Source organism: Phacochoerus africanus, chromosome 15, assembly GCF_016906955.1.
Source record: "Phacochoerus africanus isolate WHEZ1 chromosome 15, ROS_Pafr_v1, whole genome shotgun sequence".
Lineage (NCBI taxonomy): Eukaryota > Metazoa > Chordata > Mammalia > Artiodactyla > Suidae > Phacochoerus > Phacochoerus africanus.
In genome coordinates, this window is record NC_062558.1 from 131,628,892 (window position 1) to 131,650,863 (window position 21,972).

A 21,972-nucleotide genomic window follows, 5' to 3' on the forward strand; every position below is an offset into this window, starting at 1 on the left:
CTCCTTCTTGCCCTTGGGAGTTAGCCTGACCGACGGTTTGTCGGGTGGTTGCGTTACGTTGTTTTATTTCAAGTCAAAACGAATGACTGAATGCCTGCTCTACCCCCCAAAGAGGCTTTAAAATGCGTCTACGAAGTATGGGGGGGGAGGCTGCGGGAGGGGGGTAATGCAACCGAAACTTTGGGAGGCGATGCAGCCACTTGGGAATGCTTGCTGGACGTTGCACTTCTCTGCCCTTAAAACAATAGATGAGAAAATAAACGAATGTTTATGGAGGCCCTCCTATGAATAGGGTGCACGGAAGAGATTCTTTTCAATCGGCACCGCCACACTGCAAAGCAATAGTCCCAGTTTCTGAGAAGGAAACGAAGATGAGAGAGGCTGTTTGTCCGGGGTTAAACAACTGGTTACTGGCGGAAGCAGAACCTAACTTTGAATCTAGGGGGAAACTACAAAACTGGGGTGGGGGAGGGGTGAAAGGTGTTTGGTAATATATATTCGGACCAATAAAAAGAAATTCAGAAGATTCTAAAAGTCGCGTGTCTGCTATAAATAGCTGTATGACCTTGAGCAAATCAATTCCCTCTCTCGGAGTCTTAAAAGTCTTCCACTAAATGCCAAGCTGTAACTGGTTAAAGTTCATATTTTCCTTTTACCTTTCCCACTAGGCTGTGTCAATGGGATAATTTATTCTTTAATATACTTTCCTTCCTCACTCAACCAGCTCCTAGGCAGTGGTACCTTAAGTCCGAGACAATATAGATACAAACCTTAATTATTTTTCCTTAGAAAAGGTCATTAAACCCAGAAGTCCTTTTGAGTCCTGAAGATGGATGGAGCAGTAGTACCAAAGCGACCTGGGAAATCGACTTTTCCTGCATTTAGAAATGCAGTTGCTCATGGGTCATTGGCACTGCACACTTCACAACATCTACGGAAATATTTTTTCAAGGTGCCACATCATTAGAAAATCATTTTTCTTCGCCATACATCTCAGAAAACTCTTGTGTAAAATAACCTAAAAGCCAGTAGTAACAAACCCATTGAAATGCTTCAGGCGAATGGCTCTGAATTTATATTTGGCGATTTGACAGCAAAAGGAATAGTCCGACTCTCCAGCAAAATGATCAGTCCCTATGCTTGGGAAAGGGCTGTTTTTTTGATCAAGGCTTCTAACCTGGATCAGTCCCAAGACCTTTGAATTCACGGACATCTCAGCCAGGTGACCCTCAGCCATCCGCTAAACCCGAGTTGCTCTGACCACATCAATACTTCTGCAGCTTCTCAGACAGGGGGGCGGGGGGGGGGGGGCACGAAAAGCGACTTGGCTGAGTGTCTGCCTGCCCTGGAGGCTGGCACTTACATCTTTATATTCCCCGCCAATGGGAAACAAGTGTCTCTAGACAGATTCCTTTCCCATCCTGCAAGGAATCCATCAGCCATTGAAAATGCTGTTAACACATTCTCACATAAATTACTGGTGCAGGAAGCTGTCCTCCCTGTCCCCCATTCATTAATGGCTCTATGTACACCAAATAAAAAGGAAGCCTTCCACTGAAAATGACAAATAAGAACACCTACTTCAGTGTCCAGACGCAGTCTGGAGAATTTATTCTTTATAGGGATGAAAAGACATCAATCTATGAAAAAGCCCCTTCTTCCTTTAAGAGTGGACATTTTTAAGTGAGCGAAGCCCACAAGCCCACAGCAGCAAACTCTTTGGTTTTGAGAAAAGCAAAAGCACGTTTGGAATTTAAAAAAAAAAAAAAAAAATCTTGTCATCATATTTAGGCTTCAAGTGACCTCAGAGGGTCTAGGAGAGCTTTCACACCAGCGAGGCTTCTGAATGAGAAAATAATCTCTTTACAGTTTTTTTCTCTTCCCTCTTCAAGTGGCTGGAACCCCTTTTGTCAATGGCCTCCCGTGAATGGTATGGCTAATAAGCCTATTAATGAGCTTCCACGGCCGAGTGTGAATAGGTAAATAAGCCCCAATCTGTTGAGGTTCAGGGCCGAGGGCAGAAAAGCCAGCAAGAACTAAAGGTGACAGTTTGAACTGAACCACGAGCGCCAGCACCAGGTTTCGGCTGAAAGAACCTCCAGACAAGGCCACATTCACAGTCCCTCCACCCCCCACTGAGGTCCCTTTTCCTCGTCATTCTCCCCTCTTTACAAAATGTCTTGAGTAGTCACCCATTTTTTTTTCAAAAGCCCTCAAGACGCCCTTCTCTTCTTTGTCACTCTAGTAATGATACATCAGTGGAAGGAAGGAAAATGGGGACACCAGAACTCCGACGTCCCATAAATGTCGGGGGGTACACTGCAGCCCTTTGGTTCCAGGAAGAGAAGGGGTGGGGGTCGGGGGCAACCCTGGCCTCTCTCCTTGAAAGAACTGGAATTTCTCTTTTAATAATTTGTTCTTTAATGGGTGGCTGTTCCTTCGCTCGATAGAAAAGTTAGAGGAATAAAAAAGGCTACGGACATTTAATGCTAATGAGCCCTATTAATGTGGTTCTGGGCGCCCAGAAAAACTACGAATTTCATTCTCTCACCTACATCTCAATAAAGTCTGTACCATAAAAGAAGCATTGAACGGAGAAATCCCCAGTAGTCCAAGGTCTAGGGTAAGGGCAGTTAAGCCTAGGCTGGGTCGGGAGGGCTCGGTGGCCCATCCTCAGGGAGCTAATGACATTTTAACGGAAGCAAAAGCACTGACCATCGTCAATGATTCTAAACTTAGAACGAGGCCTAAATCTCAAAGCCAAGATTTCCCTGGACAAACACTTAACTTATCCAAGTCTCCCATTTTTCTCCGCTGTAAAATTAGGAAAGCAAAAGTACCTCTCTTGTAGCAACAGGGTCACGCAGAGCATTCAGTGAGTTAAGGTGTGACAAGCTGTCAGACCTTTTTATGCAGATACTTCCCGCGGTTCTAGAGAGACTCTTGGGCCCCGGGGAAATGGAACTTGTTCTCTACGATTATTATGAGCTGTTATTATTATTCCCCCCTCGTAGGACTACTGGAAGAATTAAAGTCATTCACTGAAGAGCTAAGAACCCACTAGCACCCCGTGGACATTATTAAGAACCTGGTTTTAAGGGAGTTCAGAGCCAACGCTGCTGGGTTCCCCATCCCCCTCTGCCCCAGCCCAAGGGCCCAGCTACACCTACCCCCAAACCCGCCTGAGATGACTTGTGGCAGGCAAGGCAGCAAACAGCCACCCTGTTGGAAGGCATTACAAGGCTCATAGGTACCCACTGTTCACCGAAGCAGACTGGGGCGACGAGGGAGGTGGAGGGGGCATGGCCGGGCAGAAGACCCTTTTAACATTGGTGAACAGCTCAGCCCCCCAAGAAAGAGCTTCTTAGAAAACATGAGGCGCATCTGATAAAAACGGCCACTATGTCCTGCTCTGATGGCTTGCTGGATTTCCAAGAGGCCTGAGTGACATGGAGAGGTCTTCCTAGGGAGACTGGGCGAACGGTGGGGAAGAGTGTATGAAACCATTACGTTGACTCCTGAATTTTGCAGCGAAGGAATTCAGGGCGCAGAAAGGGGAAATGACAGCCTCAGGGCCACCACACTAGTTAATGGCGAGGAAACCCCGAAATCTGGTCTCTCAGTCAGGCTGGGGTTCACACCGGTGGCCACCAGAGCAAGTCAGCCACTTTCACCTATTTATACCAGGTGATTCAGCTCTTTGTAGGCATTTCAACTGGGTATAAAACGGAGATGTTTTGAGCGGAATTCACTGCCACACAAAATGTCAATATTTCCAGAGAAATTACCCACGCACCATGCGTTCAGCCCATTTTTTCTTCTTCTGGTGCTCCAGGAAGGATCCGTGGGAGGGTTATCCTTGCTGTTAATATTTCCAAGAACCTTCAGGTTCAGGGGCACGAGGCTGTCATCTCTTTCACACACCTACAGCTGAACTTGCAGAGTCTTCAAAATACGGTCAGATGGAAGGGCCGACATGTGTGGCTCATAAAGGGACTCTCACCATTTTATAAAAGTGATATGATAAAACCAAATGGAAATGGAAGAGTCTGAAGAACTGCCAAGGCTTGCATTTGAAAGATTAAGGCTTACAGATCCACTGCACGTTTGCTATGCGCAACCTGGTAACCAGTTAGCGGGTCTGTTGCTTAAAACACAATGGAGGAGAAATCTGGACACCTCGGTCGCATTCTGGTTCAAGAAAGGCAAAAATCGCCGTAAAAGATAGCAGGAGGGGGAATAACTGGGGAAATGTACGCTGGCCTCAACACTGTCCCCTAGTACCACCCCTCATGCTGCAGGTTCCTACCTGGCACCTGCCAATCTGAACACATGAAGGAACTCTGATGAGTCAATTCACTGGTTGGCCAAACCAGCCAGAGGTGATGTCTACAACACCCAAGGTCAGAGGGTTTGACAGGCAACCTGCAGTAGAAAGAGCCCAAGACCAGGGCACCGAAGACCTGGCTTTTCATCCCAACATTGTGGCGGACTGGGTGATTCCCACAGCGTTACTGAACATGACCCCATCCCCACCCCACCACCTTTGGCATCACCTACTTTGGAATCATTGAGGTCTCCCTCTCGATTAGCTGGAAAGAGAAATTTGTCCATGATCTCCAGCCCCTCCCAACTCTGAACATTCCCTGCCTCCAGAGAAACAGAGAAGTTGTCATTTTCCCATCACTGAAGGGCAAACTGGTTACAGGAAGTCAGCATCCACTTGGAAGTATTTGAAACCATAGTCTAGGAGCCTTGTCTATGAGTAACAGTATCTGCCAGAAAAGTCCTCTAACCTCAGCCCACTGCTGCTTAAGAGCAATGTATGGCTTGTCATTGCTTGGCTGCAAGAGTCCCTGCCCTCCCCCATCCCACCCTGCACGTGACCGCCACCCCCACAACACCACCACCTCCCAGTGGACTGGAGCACAACATGCAGGTGATTTTTGCTGCTGCAGGGCGAACTGGGAAGAGATGAACCATGAGGTCCTATGGCCACCTTCTGCCGCCTCCTCACCCATGCCCACTGTCACTGCCCGGGGCCGTCCAATATGGCAGCTGCTAGCCAATGTAACTATTCTGAGTTAAATTCATTAAAATTACATCAACACTTAAAGGTCTGCTCTTTGGTAGAACCAACCCATTTCAGGTACTCAGGAGTGGAGTTCCCACTGTGGCTCAGCAGTAACAAATCCAGCTGGTGTCCACGAGGATGCAAGTTTGATCCCTGGTTTCACTCAGTGGGTTAAGGATTCAGTGTTGCCGCAAGCTGAAGTGTAGGCTGATGATGTGGCTTGGATCTGGCATTGCTACGGCTGTGGCATAGGCCTGCAGCTGTAGCTCTGATTTGACCCCTAGCAGGGGAACTTCCATATGCTGCAGATGTGGCCTTAAAAAGAAAAAAAAAAAAAAGTACTCAGTAGCCACATGAAACTAGGGCCACCAGAGTGGAGATATTAGAGGAAATTGTCACTCTGGCACAACACCGTATGAGACAGACTTCGCTAGAGAGTTCCCTTCCCTTCCCCTTCCTCCTCCAAAAAGATCTCCTCAGCCAAGGGAGTCCCCAGGAACCGCTCCTGCCTTTCTTCCCCCAACCCCCACACACCCTCCATGTCTTACGCTACCAGCAGGGTTTAGACATGGGAATTCTGCTCTCCAGAATGGGAGGAGCACGGCAGAGTCCCAGGACAGACTCTGCAGGACATACAATATTACTCTTGGCTGAATCACAGGGATGAGGTGCCTGCAGCATCACCTTCTGATTCTGGGGCCCCCTGAAGCAGTCCCCGGTCTCTCTGGGAGTTTCTGTAGGCCTTCCATTCCTCTCTAGGAGGACTGCAGCTCCCTCAGATCCTCAGGCACTCGCAGCCCTGTGCTCAGAGCCATGAACCCTGGGGGACTAAGGCTGGCTGAACAAAGACGGCAACACCCTGGGAGAAAGCCCAGTCCAAAATGACTGTGGACAACGCTTTGGGGGTAGAGGGATTAATTGGGTACCACTAGATTATAACGCCCAGAAAAGCCCAGCCTGCCTCTCCCATCTTGCAGTCCAGGGCCTGGCATGCTGCCTGGCTAGTCGTGGGCGGCTCATGAGCTGCCTTTGTGCCTACAGGCCCTCAATAGACACTTGTTGATAGATTGTAACTGTAACTCAGGCTCTTTAGGGGTTTCCTAATTAAGCCGTGTGGGAACATTCACATAGGGTTCTGCCCCTAGTGCACGAAGTCTATTTAGAAGTTCGAGAATCAAAGCCATTTTAGGGCAAGGCTGACCTAGGGGTGCAGGGGAAGTTTCCTTTCCTTGCAAGACTCGATTTCCATGGCGCCTTCCTCCCTCTTTTCTCTGGATTTCTGCGTTTGGTTTGTTACACCATGTCCCCGAGGGTGTGTTGACTTCGTCCAAACGTCAAAAGAAGTTCATTTTAATAAAGCGAAGGGGAGAAAAATGATGTGGCCAGGATCCTGGTAAACTCGGGGAAGGAGACAGCGAATACAGAGCAGGACTCGTCGTAAAACCACAAACCCAGTAACCCTTTTAGAGTCCCAGAGGTCCTGTATTTTGTCCCCAGGCTGGAGAGAAAGGCCATCAAGGGGGGTAGGGATTTCTTTAACAGATTTCTAAGAGCAGCTCTGAACAAAAATTAACTCCTTCGCGGGAGCCGGATGCCGGCGTGGCGCTCGGCCCGCGGCGGCTCCCGGGAGCAGGTGTCTCCAGGTGAGGGAGGTGAAGTCCCCAAAGCTCCCTTTGTTCTCCGGGCTCTGCGCCGAGGAACGCGGAGGAGCGCGGCGGGCGCTGGCGCCCCCGTGTGGCCGCGGGCGTCCCCTGCGCGCACAGAGTGGACGGGTGGGCGGGTGGACGAGGCGGGGCCCGCGGCGCGGGGACAACCCAGCGGGATGAATGGGCGGGTGGCCCGACACCGAGCAGGCTGTCCAGGTGATGAGCGATTAATGCTGGCGTGTCTGCAGCAGGAATCCTGGTGCTTGTCGAAGCACAGCTGGAATGAAATGTCTTTTGCCCCAAAGGCTGGGGCCCCAGGATCCTGCGGGGGCCGTGGCGGGGGCGGGGGCGGGGGCGGGGGGGGGGGGGGGGTTGGCCGTGATCTCCATCCGAGCCTGGCCTTGTGTGTCCTATCTCTGGCTTCCTCTCTGTCCACGGCATGGCCTTGCCCCCACATTCCGAGTTTGTGGCATCATCTCTCCACCTGGATCAAACCTGAGAACTACCCTCACCCTCATCCTTACACCAGCTTCGACTTCCAGCCCTGGGCCCAGTCTGGACTTCCAGCCCCAGTGTCCACCTGGACTGCCATCCTCCAGGGATTTCCAGCTCGTCTCCCACCAAGGCCAGTCCGTGCCCAGATCTGGGCTGTCTTTTGAAAGCCACGCACCCCTCTCCCCTTTGGTTTGGTTTTTCCGAGTCCACTGCAGCTGACCTGGCTCCCTAATCCCTTAGGATTCTGGGACAGCTTCCGCCTCCAGTCTCTGCCAGCTGCTCTACCCAGAGGTGGGGTCCACGCCCCTGCTCCTTCATCACTTTGAGCTTTGAGGCTTTGAGTTTATTCAACCTGATCCGACACATATTAAGTACCCATGACATGTGGGGACGTTGCACCCATGAAACCGGGTGCCAGAGAGACGCGGGCCTGATGCCGGGGGGAGCTTTGGTGGCTCCCTATGCGCAAGAATCATGACCGCGGCTCTCTTAGCACAGAGTGGGTGCTTGGGGGCTGACACTTACGGGGTGCTTACTCTGTTCCAAGCTACTGTGATCATGGCCTCATGTGTTGTCACATTTCAGCTACAAGGACTCTCTGAGGTGGGTACCACTCTCACCCCCCGTTTACAAATTGGGCAGTTAAAACATTGAGACCTTGTCCAAAATCACAGTCGTGATGGACAGAGCCTGGTTTCAGAGCAAGTGCTTTTCCCTTAGGCTGCTGGGATTCCCTAAGCAGGTGGTGGGGGCCGCGTAAGGTCTTGGTTGGGCAGCAGCTTCAGCTGATGAATGGAAGTGTAGACCAAAGAGCTGATTCTTCTGATCCTCCAAGGCAGTTGGCCTTCCCGTTCAGATTATGACAGCTGTCTCAGTTTTGAGACTGGCTCCTCTTTCCGTTGGCCTGTAGGGCTGTAAGCTGCATCCTCTGCTGTCCTACAGTGGCTGAGAACACGGGCGGGACCTGGGGTCCAGCTCTGCCTGCCATGGACCTCACATCTGCTCCTTCTGACCACATCCTCTTCTGTAAAGTGAAGTAACATGAATACCTGCTTAAAAAGAGTTTTTGTGCAGACTGAGTGGGAGGCTTCAGGTAAAGTGCTTGGTCCCTGTCAAGTGATCAAGATTATGTTAGCTGGTATTATTTCCAGGCTAGAGACATTCAGACCGCCCTCTTTGCAGCCTCATCCTAACCCTGGCCTTATTTCCTACGACTTCTCTTTGCCGTATTAACCATGGATAAGTCACTTGGCTTTTCTGTGCCTCGGTGTCCTTATTGATAGGTGGGAAATATTGGATGTAACCATGCCTTTTTTTTTTTTTTTTGGCCACACCCAGGGGCATATGGAAGTTCTCAGGTCAGGTATTAAATCCAGGCCACAGCTGCAGCCTATTCCACAGCTGCAGCAATGCCAGATCCTTAACCCACTGCACCAGGCCAGGGATTGAACCCGCACCTGAGCAGTAACCTAAGCTGCTACAGAAACAACACCAAATACTCAACCCTCTGTGCCAAAGTGGGAGCTCCGGCTGTAACCATGTCGTGATTCGAGGGGCAGTTCCAGCTGTCTAGGGCAAAGTATTTGCTCTCTTTCTTCTAAAGTCTTCTCAGTATCACATGGAAATTCATTCCAGTGTTGGCTCATCGGGACGACCTGTAGGTTCTTCGCTTTACACAACTGAGGCATTATTTTGTCCCAACCTCTGGAGACAAGGAAAGGACCCATTTATTTCTTTGTAAAAATCCCATGTGCTTCAAAACAGGAATCGAGACATTTGTTAGCCTCCTCCAAGTCAGACAAGACACTACTTCAGATTACCACTGGGAAAGGGGTGCCAAATTTCACTATGTACTAAAAATACAGGACACTCAGTTAAATTAGAATTTCAGATAAACAACAAAAGTGGTTTTGTTTGTTTGGTTTTTTTTTTTTTTTTTTGGTCTTTCTGCTTTTTCTAGGGCCATTCCCATGGCATATGGGGATTCCCAGGCTAGGGGTCTAATCGGAGCTGTAGCCACTGGCCTACACCAGAGCCACGGCAGTAAGGGATCTGAGCCGAGTCTGCAACCTAAACCATAGCCCACGGCAACACCAGATCCTTAACCCACTGAGCAAGGCCAGGGATCGAACCCCGCAACCTCATGGTTCCTAGTCGGATTCATTAACCACTGAGCCACGACGGGAACTCCAACAAAACCTTTTTTTAAGCATAAGTATTCCTCAGTATCGTGTGAACGAATGCTGCATGGAAATACTCCCGTTACAAAGAATATTCATTATTTACCTGACATTCAGATTGAACTGAATTGTTCTATGTTTTATATGGCAGCCCGACACAAGAAAGAAGGCACTCCCACAAAGTGACCGATTGGGGCAAGTCCAAGAGAGTTGGGCATTCTTTCCAGAGACCACTGGGAACCAACTGCCTTTTCCTTCCACCCTGGGCCTAATTAATATATGTACTGACAGCGCTATTTGAATATTTGGTGATAAAGATAATATTCTATTATGAAACCGTGCTTCCTCTTGAATAACGTAGTAACTGCGGTGTTGACTACGCTGTTGAAGAAGATAAGGTGTTCGGTCAAGTGTCTATAAAAAAGGTGTGGCTGGGGTCCATGCCCTGGGCAGTTCTTGCCCCAGGGGATTGGCCATAAAGCCTGGGATGACAGCCCTCTCAGCCACTATGCTTCCTCAGCTTATCTCTTCCATCCTCTGGGGAGCTAACTGATGAGCAAAACAGAACTTTGGTCCAAGACGGAGGCAGGCAGACCTCCCCGCTACAAATATGTCCCCCCATACTCTTTTTCTGGTCGCCGTGCAGTCCCAGCCCCTGCTGCTCTACCTGGCTTCGTTTCTCAAAGCCCATCTTCTGCTCAAGCCTGCTCAATTCCCAGGGATTTCTCAGGACTCCACCAGTGTCAGCCATCTGCTCTGGGTACCACCCCGCATACCAGCCCAGGGGATCCTGGATCCCACTGCCCACCCCTCCCATCCCCTCTGTCAAGTCTTGTCAAGTGACATTCTCGGTATCAGGGCTTGCTTTACTGTCATCCGCCTTTGTCACAAATGCCTTCAGCTTCAGGTCAGTCGTGGATGTTGGTTTCTGTCAAACCTGGCTTCCCCTGCCAGCTTCTCCATGGAACTTGCGTGTCAAGCTCTGTGGGTGTCGGTTCCCACGACATGTTATGGTGTGCTAGTTCCCTCCTGCTGCTGTAACAAATTACTGTAAACTGAGCGGCTTGACACCACTCACATTTAGTTACATCCCGTTCTGTTGTTCAGAAGTCTGGGAGGGCTCCATGAAACTCAAGGTGTTAGCAGAGCTGCGTTCCTTTCTGGAGACTCCGGGGAAGAATGTGCTTCCAGGTTCATTCAGGTTGTTGGCAGAACATGGTTCCTTGGGGCTGCAGGTCCTGTTTCCTGGCTGACCACTTGCCAGAAGCCTCTCTCCACTCCCTTCTTCCACTGTCCAAGCCAGCAACAACACAGCAAGTGTGTCTCATGCTCGGAATCCCTCTGACGCCTCCCTCTCCTGCAGCACTTCTGCTCAAGGCACAGAGAGTTCTCTGCTTTTAAGGCTTCGCGTGATTAGATTGGGTCCACCATGGACTCTCCTTATTTCAATGTTCATAACCTCAATTCCACCTGCAAAGTCCTTTTACCAGCTTCTGGGGACTAGGGAATGGATGTCTATGGGGCAGGGCAGGGCGGAGGGACCAGAGGAGGCCTTATTCTGGTCACCACTGCTGGGAATAGTGATGTTTTGGGGTAAAACAAGGTGCCTCTGTTTCCTAAGGCTGCTGAAACAAAGCGCCACAGACGAGGTGGCTTCAAACAACAGGAATTTACCATCTCACAGTTCTGGGGTCTAGAAGCCCCACATCAAGGTGTGGGCCAGCCATGCTCCCTCTGAAACCTCGGAAGAGAGGCCTCTCTCATGCCCTGGTGCTAGTGGGGGCTGGCAGTCCTTAATAGATCGCAGCTGCCTCGCCCCAGTGTCTGCCTCTGTCATCACAGGGTCTTCCCCCGTATGTCTGTGTCCAAATTCCCCTTTTTAGAAGGAATGACTGAGGGGCATACTGGATGAAGATCGCACTGAATGAGGGTCTCCCATCACCACCTCATCTTAACCCGATTCCATTGGCAGAGATTCTTATTTCAAAATCAGGTCACATTTGCGATACTGGGGCTAAGACTTCAATACCTATTGGGTGGGGAGCAGAAGGGACATAGTTCATCCCCCAAAACAAGGTCGTGCCAGAAGGGCCCTCGGCAAAGGTGCTTAATGAACAGTCGCAGCTGGCATGCACCAGTCTGCCTCAGACACTCCTGGTGACTGTGACCACGGCCTGGGCCAGCTAGTAGGGGGCAGGGCGGGGAGCAGGAGCCTAGAAATGGTGCCTCCTCTGTCCTGCCGTCCTGATGGTCCCTTTCTCATCTTGCACTCAGCTTCCCCCCCCCCCCCCCGCCTCGAGCCCTTTCCTCAGGCTGCCCCTCTGCCTCCGATGCCCTCTCTCTTTTCCTGGGCTGTCCAAATCCACATCTTGGCCACTCTTCCAAGCCCACCTGTGCTGGAAGGCCGCCCCTCGGTGGCTGTGCCCATTGGCGGGTTAGGCCAATTAGAGGGGGAGAGTGGAGAGGCTGTGCCGCCCGGAAACCCCACTGCTCCGCCGGCTGGGGAAAAGGCCTTCCTATTAGGAAACACGGGTGGAAAACTCAGGGGAGAAATGAAGATAAAGCAAGTGCTGACTCAGTGGTGGAAAGGCTCAGAAGAAGAGTAATTTTCAGGCCAGAAATTGCACCCTCTGCCTTTCCTGGTTTGATGATAATCCATCTTATGAATGTGAACTGCTCTTTCCAGAAAGAAAAACACTAACATCCAATCCCCCTGGCCAGGTTAGCCTTCCTGGGGCCATAATTCTTTGGGGGTCTGGCCTACAAACAAGGCACAAGGAACTGGCTAATTACCACCCTTGAGCCTCTATTACTATTTCGCTGGCCTGACTTTAAATGCAAAGGAGGAAAAGGTTTGATAGACGCCTTCAGCAGTCCAGGAATCTCACTCCATCTTTGGGGTTTTTTTTTTTTTTTGGTACCTCCACGTGTAATAAATTAGAACACGTGCAAACACAGAGCAGTCCCCGCCACAAGAGAGCTTGAGGAGAGCGGCGGCCTCGGCGGTCCCTCTCGGGGACGACTTCCAAACACTTGAGCGTCCTGACCTCGCCTCGTTTCCGGAACCGTCCTTAAGCCCGCTTCCCCCCACACAGATGGGAGCAGAGCTGGGAGGAGGAGAGACAGCTGTCGTTGCCGGAGGAAGGGAAGAGACAGGCAGGCTGGCCTGGGGCTGAAAGCTCCCCCAGGGAGAAGTCACCAAGCCCTCCAAGACACAGCCCCTCGGAGCTCTCACCTCTGGGGCGCAGGGCTCCCAGGGGCTGCGTGGCTCACCTTTGCATCGCCAGGCTCCAGCACAGGGCCTGGCAAAGGGCACGACGGGTTGAAGGAAGAAACAAATGAAGATCTGGAAGTGACAGGAGGCAGCCGGACCCCAATTCTTCCACCCCACCCCCACTACTTGCAGTGGAGAACGGGTCCTGGCCCCACCTGAGTCCCAGGATTCAGGCCTCCACCTCCCGCGGGCATCATCAGCTGGCCCAGTCCAGGGCAGAACAGGCAAGAAATGCAGCTGCCTTTCAGCTGCAGCGCACGCAGGCCTGCAGGTCAGAGCGGAGCGCTGCAGCCGCGGGGGGGGGGGGGGGGGCGTTTACAGCTGTTTATATGATGTGGATCTGGTGGATAAATAAACTTCATTTTCCAGGGCTGCCAATCTCTAAACATGCAGAAGTATACATTCGCTCAGAAACTTAAAAAGAAATAAACAGACATGGTGATGTTTGAATCTTCCTAGCGTCAAGGCCCTGGGTCCCCAGCTACCCGCCTTTCAGCTGGTTAATGAACCCGGTTTATGGGGCCCTCCTGTTGGGTCCGTGTGGAAAAGGAAACACTCCCTGTTAGGATGTGGGGGAGGGACAGTGCAAGCAGCAGAACCTTCTAGGACATCCGGGGCCGTCCACGCGGGCCCACCGCACCAGCCAGGTGGGGGCCGCCAGCTTCGCGCGGGGGGGGGGGGGGGGCGGTCAGGTAAGCCAGCTGAGAAGCCAGCCAAGTCTTTAACGTGGGGACCCCTCTTACTGGGACGCTGAGGCACCTTAGACAGGCATCTGCCTGCCTCCCCTGCTGCCCCTCGTGGGTGGCGCAGACAGGAGAAGGAGGAGGGAGGAGATTCGGCTCTGAGCTTCACCCCTTCTCCACCTCAGGGAACCTCGAGATTTCATCACCTCCTCCCTCGATCGGAGGTGTCACAAAGGCAAGACATTTAGGGAGTTTCTGTTGTGGCTCAGCTGTATCAAACCTGACTAGCACCCGTGAGGACACAGGTTCGATCCCTGGCCTTGCTCAGTAGGTTAAGGATCCCGCATTGCCGTGAGCTGTGGTGTAGGTTGCAGTCGTGGCTCAGATCTGGCGTTGCTGTGGCTCTGGTGTAGGCCGGCGGCTACAGCTCCGATTCTACCCCTAACCTGGGAACCTCCATATGCCAAGGGTGCGGCCCTAAAAAGACCAGAAAAAAGAAAGAAAAAAAAAAGGACATGTCTTCTTAGGGGGCCGGGTCATAAAGCATGTTCCCACAGCGGCCCCCAGAAGCCTCCAAGCTGGCCCTTGGTTCACTCACTCATTCACTCTCTGGTGCCTCAGGTCACTGAAGAGCCACCTGGGACCCGGTCCTGCTCCTGGTGGCCACCGCGCGATGGTGAGCAAGGCAGCAGGAGTCTGCAAGGGGCACACAGTCCCGGGGACACGCAGCCCGGGTTTCAGGGGACAGAAACCCAGAGACGTCTTGGGGGATCTGGCCAAGTTCTTGCCTTATAGGTGGCAGAGAGAGACCCAGGAGCTGGGTCTGATCTCCAGATGCAGAGTCTTCCTGCCGTCCCTCGGAGCCGCGTCCTGTCCACACATTAACGGGGTGGTTTTGTTTTAATTTAATTATTTTAAGGAATTTTTTTTTCTTTTTTGGCCACACCCACAGCATATGGAAGTTCCTGGGCCAGGGATCAAATCCAAGCAGGAACTGTGACCTGGAGCGACAAGCTGTGCCACAGCTGGGGGTTAAACCCGCCCCCACAGAGACAAGCTGGGGCATTAAACCCACGGAGCCACAGCGGGAACTCTGCGTCCAGGGTTTTGTGTTAGGAAAGGGGAGGAAGGGAGAGGGGCAGAAAAGAGGGAGAGAGCAGGAGAAAGAGGGCAGTGGGAGACAGGTGAAAGGGCTCAGGCCACACTCCCCACCATTTCAGGCAACGGGCGACGGAGAGACAGGGCGCCCGGTGCCCTTCATCTTGACGCTGTGCACCTGCCACCGCGTCCGTGCCCTCCATCCGGAAGCGAGCGCCCTCCATCCGGAAGCGAGCGCCCTCCATCCGGAAGCGAGCGCCCTCCATCCGGAAGCGAGCGCCCTCCATCCGGAAGCGAGCGCCCTCCATCCGGAAGCGAGCGCCCTCCATCCGGAAGCGAGCGCCCTCCATCCGGAAGCGAGCGCCCTCCATCCGGAAGCGAGCGCCCGTCCTTCTCCGGCCGACCACATGGCTCCAAAATGCAAGCCGATTCCTATCTCTAAGGTCCAAGGAAGCAGAGACCAGCTCTAGCCCTGAGGACAAGCTGGTGGGGGGGTACCGCCAGGAACACACCCTTCAGGGCTCTCCAAGGCTCCTCTTACCTGAATGTTCACCTGTAGCACCCACCTTAGACCCTAACGCCGCCTCCGCCGCACACCTGCGCAGCAGAGGCCACCAGGCCGCAGCTCCCAGCACGAGTGGGCCTGCTCCAGCAGCCTTCACCCCAGCTGCCTCCTGTCCGCAGCCAGGAGCACCTCAAGGAAACACAAGGCTGTGGTGGGCGCCGGGCGGGCACCAGGTGGCCCTCGGGAAGAGGCAGCTCATGGCCTCAGCCTCTGTGCGTGGCGGCAGCCACGGCTCTCAGCCAGGCCCTGAGGGGAACTGGCCTCGGCTGCAGAGAAACCCTCCCTTTCCCAAGGTCATGTCACCTCCCTGGACAGCCCACGTGTAGTGACTGGTCATCAGAAGGGCAACCCACTCATTCGGGGACTGAAAGGCCCACGGGCCAGGAGCCCTCCTCAGCCCCATGATGGTTGGTAACCACATTGGTGGAATGAGGTGGGGGCACCCAAGTCTGGGCCCTCCCTCGACCAGCGAGAGCCAGCTCCAAAGGGCCGTCCCAGCTCCAGAGGTGCCCGGGGGGTTGGCTAAGCCCTTACTCCACGTTGGCCAAGTCCTGCCTCCTCTGCTTCTCCACAGTGTGGGTCCCACGGACACGCCCGACAAGCTTCCTGTGCTGTAGAATCTGTTTCATGGGAACCCGACCGAAGACAATAGCAGAGGTCGAATTTTGGGTTGGCAGTGCCAACTAGAAATTGCTGTTTGCCACCTTCCTCTACAAGGATCCGGTCACCAGCCGCTGCAGTCGCTCACCTTCAACTCACCCTGAAGGGCGCTCAGGGCAGAGATCAGGAATGAGGCCTCTGCGCTCTGGGCAAAACTGGCAGAACAGGCCTTCCCATAACGACATATTTTTCAGGAGGAGATTTTACGAGCCCACGTTCTTGCATCTCCTCATACCTAGGAAGGCACTCAAATCCTGACCGGAGACATCTGCTCGTGACTAGCAGGAACCTTCTGCCATAAGGTGTGCTCGCCTGCATGTACCCCTTCGCTGAAATCATATACACACTGACCTCGCCCCAAACTCTGGAGCAGCTCTTCAGAGCCAACTGAGAGGCTGTCTCCCAGGCTCTAGTCCTCATTTTGCCCCAAATGAGACTGAACTTGTAACACACGTTGTGCTTTTTTTTTTTTTTGCCAGCTGAGCGCAGCACAGCCATATCACAGGGATCCCAGCAAGGCTCCCCTGGGGCACAGGCAGGAAGGCGAGATTCCCAGCCTGCTGCACCCTTCCCAGAGGCTTCCATTCTTCCCTCCAGGCCTCCCTTCCTGCCCCGACAATGCAGGCTGGCTTGCCATAAAAGTGGATTAACTTTTAGTCCATTTAGCTCTGAGGCGGCACCCCTAGCATTGGCTGAGATATCCTGAGTGTTGCTAAAATGGGCCCCCAGACGTGAGACAGCAGGGAGCAGCACCGAGGTTCTGGGTACCCCATCTCTGCCGGGCCTTCTCGCGCTCCAAAGGCAAATAAAGACGAGCTTTGGCACTTTGTGGCCACAGGAGCCAAGCTTTGATTTAAAGAAGCATCTAGATGCTGCTGGCTGGTTGGAGCTGGGGGCAGGGAAGGTATGTCAATAATACCATGTGATCCATGTTGCAAAAAATAGCTTGAGAAAGTGGCCGAAGGAAAGAAAGGCTTCTGCATGCCAAAGGGATGACAGGGATTGCCAGGTGACACGGACCAGGAGTGTTGCTATGGCGTGAAGCGTGGATGACAAAGTCTACATGCCCCCCCACCTCCCGCCTCTGACATTAAAGAATTCGCCAACCCGAGGCATTTTTCATTGGAAATTTACATCCTGGCTAAACACTGCATTTTATAGGAAGAGGGGAAAATGCATCTCAGCCTTCAGAAATCTTGTTAGCAAGCCCACCGTCCGGTTGCTCAGCTACCCACTGTTGCATAAGAGCCCATCCCGGTAGGTATGGCTGTTGTGTGGGCAGACTGGGCTCAGCTGGGGGTTTGTCTGCTCTATGGTAGTGTCACTAGGGGCTGCACTCATCTGGGAGTTTAACTAGGCTGGAAGGACCCCTCTCATTTAGCCCTGTGGCCAGCCATCTGCACTGGTCATCAGCTGGGGGCTCAGATGGGCAGAAGCGTTTCAGTTCCCCACCTGCGCGGCCACCCACAGGCACGAGCATCTCACAGGCTAGCACTGCGTTCCCAGCAGGAGCCCTGGAAGCAGGAGCTGCACATGTGCGAAGACTCAAATGTCATCTCCATAACATCACCTCCACCAGGTCCTACTGGTCCAAGCAAGTCAAGGGGAGTAGAGAGGGGCTTCACCTCTTGAGGAGAGAAGTGGCAAAGAATTCACAGCCATCTTTAACCCACCCACGGGGATAAAGGATGACCCTCCACTTTGGCCATGTTGTTAAGGTGCAAAAGACAGACGCTGGCATAAAAGTTGGCCGGCTTCAGACTCACCGCAGCCTGGGGAGAAGGATCAGTCACATGGGTGTCCTGGATGGAAACGTGGAACTGGCGGGGAGGTCAACAGCTGGAGGCACGACGTCGTGGAAACAGGACTGTCCATCTCCAGCTTTCCCTCGATGAGTGAGTGATGGCCAAGGTGGGGGGGGGTGATGGTGGGGGGGGGGGGGCCCTTGGCTATGAAGCCCCTTGTCCTGGCCTAGCCATCTTTTTCCTTTCTCCTTTTGAATTTGAACATTCCTGATGCAAACAGGAGGCCTTCGTGGATGGGAGACCTGAAGACCTGCTTTGGATCTTCTGGTGGGAGAGACTAGGAAATACCCTTCTCTCCCCACTTTTTCATCCCAAGCTCCAAACACATTTTCCAGCACCTCTTTTCTATGTGACAGTGCTGTGATCTAAAGGGAGTGGAGTGTCAGCCTAGGGTTTAATTTCCCCCTAGTCAATTTCAATCGACGTAGAGAACATGCAGGAAAGAGAGAGACAGACGCCTGCTTTGGTGTTTTAGGTCATCTCGCCCCTTCGTGTTATCGTCACATACACAGACTCAGAGAGTAGACCTCCAGCCCAGCAGGGATCTGAGCTGCCCCAGAGGACCCCCTGCACACCCAGAAGGCCAGTCCAATCGCTCCCCTAGAGAAGCAGGGGGATAGGTGTGGGTGTCCGAAACAGCTTCCCAAACGAGTAATGTGAAAACCGCACTTCATTCCAGAAAGCGGTTTCCCAACCCAAGACAATTCCATAGCATGTGACTGCGGCCTGGCGGGGTGGGACAGCCACCACTGGGTACCTCCACCCTGTGACGAATGGTACAGCCAATCAGCCATCGCAACAGAGCCTTCTTTTGTTTTCTTTTTAGGGCCACACCTGCAGCAAATGGAAGTTCCCAGACTCAGGGTCAAATCAGAGTGCCACAGCCAGCCCACACCACAGCCACAACAACGCCAGATCCGAGCTGCATCTGCAACTGAGCCGCTTCTGGCAATGTGGGATCCCTCACCCACTGAGCGAGGCCAGGGATGGAACTGGCATCCTCACAGATACCATGTCGACTTCTTAACCCACTGGGCCACAGCAGGAACTCCTCAACAGGCCCCTCTGCTTTCTTTTGCAAGGTATTCCCAAAGCAAATTTCAAATCAAATGAAATGAGATAAAAAAAGATGGTCGGTCTCCACGTCAAGGCCCATCTGGGAGGGAGGGGGAGCATCTGATAAAAAGGCCTCATTGTGGACCAACAGGCAATAAATAACCAAGAAGCTCCAGACAAGTTCCACGGACTTGTAGACACGTGTACTCAGTCATTCAATCAACACTGACCCAGCACCCGGGGTGCCAGAGCCAGGGACAGCAGCCAATGGGACCAAGAGGCCCCCTCAGAGCCCTCGGTCAGGCGGGAATGTGGGTGATCCCTAATCAGTACAAGTGGGAAGCGGGCCACGGGAAAGAAAGGCCCAGGGCCCGGGGGGACAGCTCCTCGCTGCAGAAGCGAGTCGTGTTATCCGTCCTGGGTATCATTACAAGGTCACAGCGATTGCGATCCCGCGGCTATAAACCAAAGACCTATCTGAAACAGTAACACGTTATGAACAAACAATTCCAGAACTAACGCTCTCCGCTGCTGCCTTTAGAGCGACACAATCACATCCCCACACGTGATGAAAGATGGAGCCACCAAATACGGTACAAAGGTTCGGCTGAGTTTCACAGCAGTGAGTGGACACTCGAGGCAGAGGAAAACAAGCCACTTCCCCAGGACCCACCCCCACAGCCCATCACGCCAGTGAGCCCCTGCTTTATTCTGCCTGGCTTGCTGTAACCAAAATCCTGGCCGGGTGGCTTACATGACAAACACTTATTTCCCACGACTGTGGGGGCTGGATTCCAAGGTCAAGGTACCAGCAGATTCGGTGTCTGGGGAGGACTCTCTTCCTGACTGACAGATGGCCGTCTTTCTGCTGTGTCTTCACGTGGGGGAAGAAGCAAGGGAGCTCCCTGTGGTCTCTTTAACAAGGGCACTAATCTCATTCACAGGGGCTCCACCCCCCTGACCTAACCACCCCCCAAAGTCTCCACCTCCTCCTATCATCTGGGGACAAAGTTTCAGCACATGAACTTGGGGTGGGGGTTGGGGGGACACAAACCTTCAGTCTATAGCACTCACCAGTGCTTGGCATTCTTCTTCTTTTTTTTTTTTTTTTTTGTCTTTTGAGGGCCACACCCACAACATATGGAGGTTCCCAGGCTAGGGGTCTAATTGGAGCTACAACTGCTGGCCTACACCACAGCCACAGCAACTCAAGATCAGAGCCGCATCTGCAACCTACACTACAGCTCACAGCAACGTCAGATCCCTAACCCACTGAGCAAAGCCAGGGATCGAACCTGCAACCTCATGAGTCCCAGTCGGATTCGTTTCTGCTGCACGAGGACGGGAACTCCTGCATTCTTCTTTTGCTAAAAGACAGGGCCAGTCTAGGGAGGCAGAGGAAGAGCTGTCCGAGCTCAGCCACTAGGGGCCAAAGACAGGTCATTGCCCTTCTCTGGCTGTAGTTTTCACATCTGCAAATTAGGTGGGTAAGGATTGGTTGACCATGTTCTCTCACTAAGCATCTTCGACAGCAACAAGCAGCTGCAGGTAGGGGATGTTTCTCATGGGGAGCAGGCGCTGGTCCCCCAGCCACACTGCTGTCCCAGGGACCTTTCTGCGGTTACCTGCCTAGTAGGACAAAATGCTCACCCGGTGTAGCCAGGGCAGGCTCCCTGCCTGCATCACTCGGCGCCCTGTCTGCAGAGGGGCACTGGTGTCAGCCGATCGATGCCCATCACGAAAGGGGAGGAACAGGAGAGCTCTGTGTTCTAAAAAAAAGCGAGGTCAAAACAAGCAGGCTCAAGGTGAGGGGGTACCCAGGCCAGCCCCCAAGAGTGGCCAAGGAGAATACCCACCCCACCCCGCACCGTGTGGGGAACGCTGGCTAAGTATGCCAGGGTCCCCTGACCTGGAATCCCAGGCAATGAACACCTAGCTACAAGTGTCACCTAGGCTGGATTTCCGCATCAGACTTCATTTACAAAGAGTTTCCCAGCTGAAACAAATGTGACAAGCACGGCGCTCGGGGACTAAAGGATCTTTCTGACAAGGCTACACCCCTTACAGTCAACCCGTGAGCGTCACACGTTTCTACTAATGGAGCTCTGTGACAAAGAGTGACAAATATTTTACAGGCGAGTGCAGCCGACAAGACCTGCTTCAGGGAATGTCAGCCAATCCACGGCCTCTTCCCTTAGTCCCCTCTCTCCACATTCATTCTTTCTTTCTTTCATCCATCCAACCAACCAGCCAATGTGCTAATAATTTTTGCGCACCTGCCTGTGTGGGACTCTGGCCACGGGCACTAAAGATCCTGAACTGATAAGACAATATCTTTGCTGTCCCCATAACATGGACATTCTGGAGGAGACGAGACAGTAAGGAAGTAAATAAACCAACACAATTACAAATTGGAGCAATGGGGGAAATAAAATAAACCAGTGCAAGTCAGGAGCACCAGAAGGACCTCATCCTTGTCGGACTCTGGGCCCCAACCTTCCAGGCGGACTGCCTCCATCTGAGTGGGTCTCCCATCACCCAGCAGAGCCTCTAAAACGTGGGTGTGCACATGCAAAATTTATGAAAATGCAGTCTGACTCAGCTGCTCTGGGCTGGAGCCTGAGATGCCGCATGTCTGACTGGCTTCCAGATGATGCTGGTGCTGTTGGTCCAGGGGTCACACAACACGGAAGACTCTCTGCAACCCCAGCCAAGTGGCTCATAATTGGCAGCCACTCTAACAACCCCCTGTGTTGGGGGGGGAGCTCAGAGGGGCTCCACCAGGTGCCAGGACAATCAGGAAACTTAGGCAAATTAATTTACCATTTTTTTTTCTTTTTATAGCCACACCGGTGGCATATGAAGGTTCCTGGGCTAGGGGTCAAATCGGAGCTGCAGCTGCAAACCTGGATCCGAGCCACATCTATGACCTATGCTGCAGCTTGTGGCAAGGCCAAATCCTTAACCCACTGAGAGAGGCCAGGGATCAAACCTGCATCCCCATGGATACTAGTTGGTTCTTGACCTAACAAGCCACAACAAGAACTAAGTTTGCCTTTGCCTTAAAAAACCCCTCTATTCCAGCCAGGTGTGTGGCATGGATGGACAGCCGAGCCATGGAAGGTGGATTTGTCTGTGTGGACTGAAACCACGAGATTCACCTCTGCACCAGCCAGTTTACCCTCCTTGGAGCTGCCTCTTTCCACTCCTGAAACTCCAAGACCCTGAGAGCTGTACTCAGTCTCGGGCCCCCAGGGTGCTGGGGAAAGCACGACTTTGGACTCAACGGCACTCAGCCTCGGCTACACAGCCCACAAGCATCCAACCTCCTGGCCTGGGTGCCCATCTGTGCCCAGGCCAGCATCACCCACCCCGCTTTCCCATCAGGGGAAACAGATGTTGTTCACATAACAACCAGCCAGATCTAGGAGCCTGG